At 35.2% G+C, this 6,187-nt stretch overlaps 1 long non-coding RNA gene across 1 annotated transcript; it reads right to left on the minus strand.

Annotated features, from left to right (window-relative positions):
* Positions 1 to 3,851: 3,851 nt before the first annotated feature.
* On the minus strand, positions 3,852 to 5,377 carry LOC124185398. The gene is made up of 5 exons (XR_006871383.1): positions 5,198 to 5,377; positions 4,878 to 5,111; positions 4,518 to 4,801; positions 4,230 to 4,393; positions 3,852 to 4,080 (listed from the first exon to the last, which is right to left on the minus strand). It is a non-coding gene; the product is annotated as an uncharacterized LOC124185398 (long non-coding RNA).
* Between the last annotated feature and the right edge of the window lie 810 nt (positions 5,378 to 6,187).

A 6,187-nucleotide genomic window follows, 5' to 3' on the forward strand; every position in this document is an offset into this window, starting at 1 on the left:
CCTTGCTTCCGACAAATCGATACTGGTTAAAGTTCTTTCAAGTATAATTGCTAATAGGTGTAGAAAGTAGTCAGATGTGGTCCGAATGTTGTGTCAAGTCTTGTTTACTGACAACTCATTATAAAAGACTCATCTGAATACTACAATAGAACATCTCAATTATGTAAAAATTATTTGTACAGCTTTGTCTGTCTGTTGTTCATGCTTACGGCTTCGAGTGGCGTAGCACGCGGAACCTTGCAGCTTTGAATTAATTTTCAGCCACGTGTTCTTGCGTAAAGAATATAACAGCAACCAGACAACGAAATACAACCAGACCGATGGATATCGACTGACACGATTATCCCAGATACGTCAATTCCAATGTGCGAGATTAAGATTTACCGATTAGATAAGATTCGAATAAATTTGAACCGTGTAATTTATAATCCTTAGACGGACGTTCGTAACAAGAAAACAGACTTTCTATAAGTCACTCAAAACATAAGTAACTCAGAACACTGAACTTTCTCATCCGAAACTGTTTCAGCGGCCACTTCACATTTTCTTTGAATTAAACGCGTTCGGAATCACCAACCCGTAGAGGTGTGTGAGTACTCGAAATCTCGAGTACTCAAACTTGAGTTCAGGGCGAACCGAATAAGCGATGTAACCATGCAGTAAAAATGCTAAGAATTGGTGAGAATTTTACCCGAAGTCAATCGAAATAATCCGAGGTGAGTAGATCCGTGTACGGCGTAAGAAGAATACGTTATCCAACCGCCCTATTTCGCAATGCTTAGCAGTTGAAGCTTACTTCAACGCGTTTCACATAATGGCTACGAAATGTCTCAAGTGCAAAAAGAGCGAGCAAATCAAATGATCATATCTCAGAATATCAAAATTTTGCACTATTGTACTATTTTTTATACCTCTTTCCTCGAAATGCTATTGGTGCAGGTTGAAATAAAGATACAATTTCACCTGCAGCTATGTGCATGTGGGTATACTTAATTTTTTGAGCATTCTCTGGCTTCGGAATCGCATCGCTGACTTTGCCTCCTCCGTAAGTGTACTAATAAATGCCTTCAAATGTAAAATAATTAATTTATTACTAATTGTGACTGCATTTCCATAGTCTATGCACGAGTATACGCCAAACCTTGTAACCCAGGTAGAATGCGGTCCTGAACGTTCGCTCTTTTTGTTACCGTTTTACCCGAACATTTAGTGACCAAATGTCGAGTCATGAACTTTCAAAATTCGTCTCCTTTGCAGGCTCTCTATGTGACTTTTTAGCAGTTTTTTCCTATTGTTCTATGTACGTTCCGTTATAGTCATGTACAGCCTCTCCTTCACTTGCATCTTTTAGGAATCTGCATATACATTAGGGTGGGTCAAAAAAATCAAGTAATTTTTTTTTTGGATTCGACACACGAAAACTAGTTTCTAGCTACCTCTAGAAAGTACTTACCAAATCTAAGCTCTTAATATTAACGGGAAGATTATGCTCATCATAGTTTTCCATTTTCAATTTAGTCTTATATAAAAATGGCCATATCTTATCACCAATAGATTGTTAAATTAGTTGCATCGTCAATATTTATAGGAAATTGAACGCTCCACAAAAATGGTCTCTTATACTTCTTTCATTAATCTAACCATTTAAAAGATATTCAAGGTGAAAGGTTGAAGTATTTTAAGGAAAATAACTTTTTGTTTTGAATTTTGTAACTTACTAAAAAATAATCATTGTCAAATGAGTCTCAGATATTTTCATAGGAAATTGAACGCTCTACAATAAAGGTTTCTTGTGGTTAATCGATTACTGTAACCATTTAGAAGATATTCGCAGTAGAATCCCAATGCCTGTTGATTTTAATAGTTTTTAAATAATTATTTCCAATTTATCCATTTATTTGATGGATTTTGAGATAATTTATGATCTATTCCAGAAAGAGAAGGTTTTTATTTAAGAAATATCATCAAATATATCAGCAGAAAAAAAAAATTCTATTTTACCATATGAAATTTTATAATTCAATACAGTATTCAATGATATACAGTATGATATTCAATACTGTATTGAATTATAAAATTTCATATGGTAAAATAGAATTTTTTTTTTCTGCTGATATATTTGATGATATTTCTTAAATAAAAACCTTCTCTTTCTGGAATAGATCATAAATTATCTCAAAATCCATCAAATAAATGGATAAATTGGAAATAATTATTTAAAAACTATTAAAATCAACAGGCATTGGGATTCTACTGCGAATATCTTCTAAATGGTTACAGTAATCGATTAACCACAAGAAACCTTTATTGTAGAGCGTTCAATTTCCTATGAAAATATCTGAGACTCATTTGACAATGATTATTTTTTAGTAAGTTACAAAATTCAAAACAAAAAGTTATTTCCCTTAAAATACTTCAACCTTTCACCTTGAATATCTTTTAAATGGTTAGATTAATGAAAGAAGTATAAGAGACCATTTTTGTAGAGCGTTCAATTTCCTATAAATATTGACGATGCAACTAATGTAACAATCTATTGGTGATAAGATATGGCCATTTTTATATAAGACTAAATTGAAAATGGAAAACTATGATGAGCATAATCTTCCCGTTAATATTAAGAGCTTAGATTTGGTAAGTACTTTCTAGAGGTAGCTAGGAACTAGTTTTCGTGTGTCGAATCCAAAAAAAAAAAATACTTGATTTTTTTGACCCACCCTAATATACATACTCCTAACGATAAACACATATTTCCCTCTTCACTTTTTAACCAATCAGTACAAATTAACACATTCCTACCCTTACTCAAGTCCGTTTTCATTATAATTCTACTTCTATTCCTGCACACTTCCAACAATTCAAACTAACAAAATTTGGTAGTAACCAGGATCATCTCCGCTCAAGTTCAGTGCTCGAGACACGTACACTCCGCGAGTCTTCTTTCTCATACTCTTCAAACTTGTACTGCACTCGCTTTTTATTATTAGTTATTTCATATGACGTAAACCACTGTAAACTTTTATGAATTTTATAATATATATTTATATAAAGTTAGCAGTGAACAGCGTCTCATCTAAAATACCTGCAATCCGTTAATTAGTGCTGCTGGCATTCAGGCCAACTCCGCCTTGCTTAAAACGAAAATTCTGAATGTGAGTCAAGTGTGAACAATCATCTAATCTGTTCGATCTTTAATTAAGCACGTTGGGCAGTAGTTCTAAGGTATTAGTGGAGTAGGATTATTAGTAAAGCAACGTACTCTGCAAATAATTTATATCTCAAGTTGAACTAAAAAAAAAAACAGTGAAACTTAAATAACTGCTGGTTGTAATGTCCACGTTAGAATTTTCTGTTTTGGATTCTTCGCCGCATGACGCTTTCAAAAACAAATCATTATCAAGCCTACCATTGTAATAATTAATAATTATAGTGATCTGTAGATCCAAAAAAATTGTCAAACATATGTCAAACATAAAATTAAACTTTCATATGTAAAAACAGTACACCGGCACTAGGCTGGGCCAAAAAAATCTACTATTTTTTTTTTCACCTTTTACTCTGAAAACTTGGTTGGTAGAGACCTCAAAAACATTCTCTCCAAGTATGAGCTCTTAATTTAAATAGGAAGGTCCTCCGCCTCGCAGTTTTCTCTTTTTTTCTTATGGTGAGGAAGAAAAATACATATCTCAGTATCTACTATTTATAAAAAAAAATGTATATCATATTTTCGTAGGAAATTGAATTCTCTACAAGAAAGGTCTCTTATAATTTTTTTGTATACCTCACTGTTCAGAAGATATTCACCGTCAAACTTCAATGCACACTCCAGTGGACATGGAATTTTTCTGGTCTGCTGAATTTTTGTTGTATTAATGTAGGTTGGTGTTATATTGGAGTGAAGTGTCAAAAATACTCCACCACAGACCATAATTAACCCTCCACGGAGCCCATTTTTTTGACTGCTTCTGCGGAACCGCTCGGTCTTTTATGTCCTGTCCTGGTTTTCTTTATGGCTTTTTAAAAATCTGAAAAATTCATGGATACTCCCCAGGGTCTCTACTGCTACTGCATACTCCAATCCTTTTTAGAATAAAATGTATCAAGACTTTTGTGGTAAGCATCGGAATTCACACAATAATTTTCAAAAAAGCTGAAATTCTTTAAAAAAATGTATATCTACAGTAAATAAATATCAAAAACAAATACTGTTTTGAAGTTCAGACAATGACCTTTCAGAAAAATATAGTTTAATCTTCGTTGGCATCCTGACTGTCGAAAATATCCTTTTCCACTTCCTCTCCGTCCTTTTCATTCTGAGAAGCCTCGTGAAAATTTTGAGGCTCACGTTCACGTAAATAATAACGCACTTCTTTTGCGCTCCTTTCTGCCATACCTAATATTTCGACGTATATGTTCCCAAATGACGCCGTATTTATATAAATAACTCGAGAAACTTTTATATTATTGATAAACACTTGAAAACAATTGAAAAAACGAAACAAATAAATTTTACTTACTGTTGCAGAACACTAAGGCCGCGAAAGTCCCGGGTCTCTCAGGACACACGATTTGTACTCTCTACTATTTACCAGCAAACTGCCGGACTTCGTCGTCTCTTGGCTCTTGAGTCCCCACTACCAATAACTTTTTTCAGGGAGTGGAGCCAGGTTGAGCCCTTCTTGCATTTCGGAGATATTTAGGGAAAAAATTTGGGTTGTACCTCAAAAGACCCAGATGTACCGTGGAGGGTAGAAATCATTTTTAATTTCTTTCTTCATTTGCCCTTAAGTCGCCCTATTATCTGAAAATAATACTACAACGTTCAAGAATTTTTTGATAAAATACATTCAGAGGTTAATTTAACGTAATATTCTCACATAAATTTCAAAGTGGAGCGAAGCAGGGCAGCTTCCGTTTTTCATCTTTACCTCTCAGAAATCAAAACGACTGAGGTTTTCTTACGAATATCGTAGCAGTTATTGCATAGCAAAATGCTCATATTTTGTATGGAATAAATACTATAAAATAGTTAAGTCCAAGCTGATGCGAAGTATCATCAAGTATGATTATTGCTTGATACGGGGTCTGACAAGGTTGCCGTTTCAGGATAACTGGAAGTTAATATAAGTATTTAAAAATGCAGATCGAGCAAATATTCAAAAGTATTTTTTCAATCTTAAAACGCTATACAACTTACGAGGTCTATTTATAAACTGCGGTCGCACAGGCGCACGTACTACGTATATTTTCTCTTCCCGACAACGGTCATGGATAGGTAGATATAATGGGTAGATATATAGCCATCGTCGCGCCGTAAATTTGAATAAAATCGAATAAAATCGTCGCTCTCCTTGGCACAAGCGCGGCGGCAATTTCGCCGCTGTTATATGCTGTTGAGCTGTTTGTTCCATTTTTAAATGCGAGTTGGAATGACATGAGCATATTGGCATAAGTGACCAACGACGGAAATATGATCTCGTTAAATGCACATAATTTTAATTTTATAATTTTTTAAATACATTTTCTATTACTATTTTCTATTTACACATGACGTGAAAAATGAAATGAAAAACAAAGTCTCACAAAACTTAACACCGAATTGCGTATGCGCCAAATTTCTCGTTTGTTTAGCGTAGTCGCAGTCAACTCTGTCTGGCTGGACCGTACAATTAGCGCTAATTGCCACTACACGTAAGCGTTTCGAGGTTATGCAGACTGAAATCCAGACGCTTAAGATTTTGGCTATCTCAAATCACCAATGCAACATAACCTTGAGCTGCTTGCGAATTTCAATAGCTAGCGTCCGCCCGTAATTGAGTTAGTCACCCTTAAAAACAAACGAGAAACTCGGTGCGAATCCGTTCAATTTTCCGATGGAATCACATGATTCGGCGCATGCGCATTCGAGTGTTTACTTTACAGAAACTGCCACAATATATTATACCGAACTTATGAAAAATAAATATACCTGGTTTCGCGACGATTGGACCGCGGGAAATTTGAAATCGGTGTACCCAGCGCACCGCTGGGGGTCGTGAACCTGCAGAGATCGATGCGGCGGCTGAAAGATGTGGTGTTCAAGCTGGTATCGACGCACGTTCATGGAATTTGGATTATTATACTTGTAAAGTCCGCCAACGCGGCATGTCTCACGTGGGGGGATGCAAATCGGAGGTAGTTGCCCAGG

Source organism: Neodiprion fabricii, chromosome 6, assembly GCF_021155785.1.
Source record: "Neodiprion fabricii isolate iyNeoFabr1 chromosome 6, iyNeoFabr1.1, whole genome shotgun sequence".
In the NCBI taxonomy this organism is placed as follows: Eukaryota; Metazoa; Arthropoda; class Insecta; order Hymenoptera; family Diprionidae; genus Neodiprion; species Neodiprion fabricii.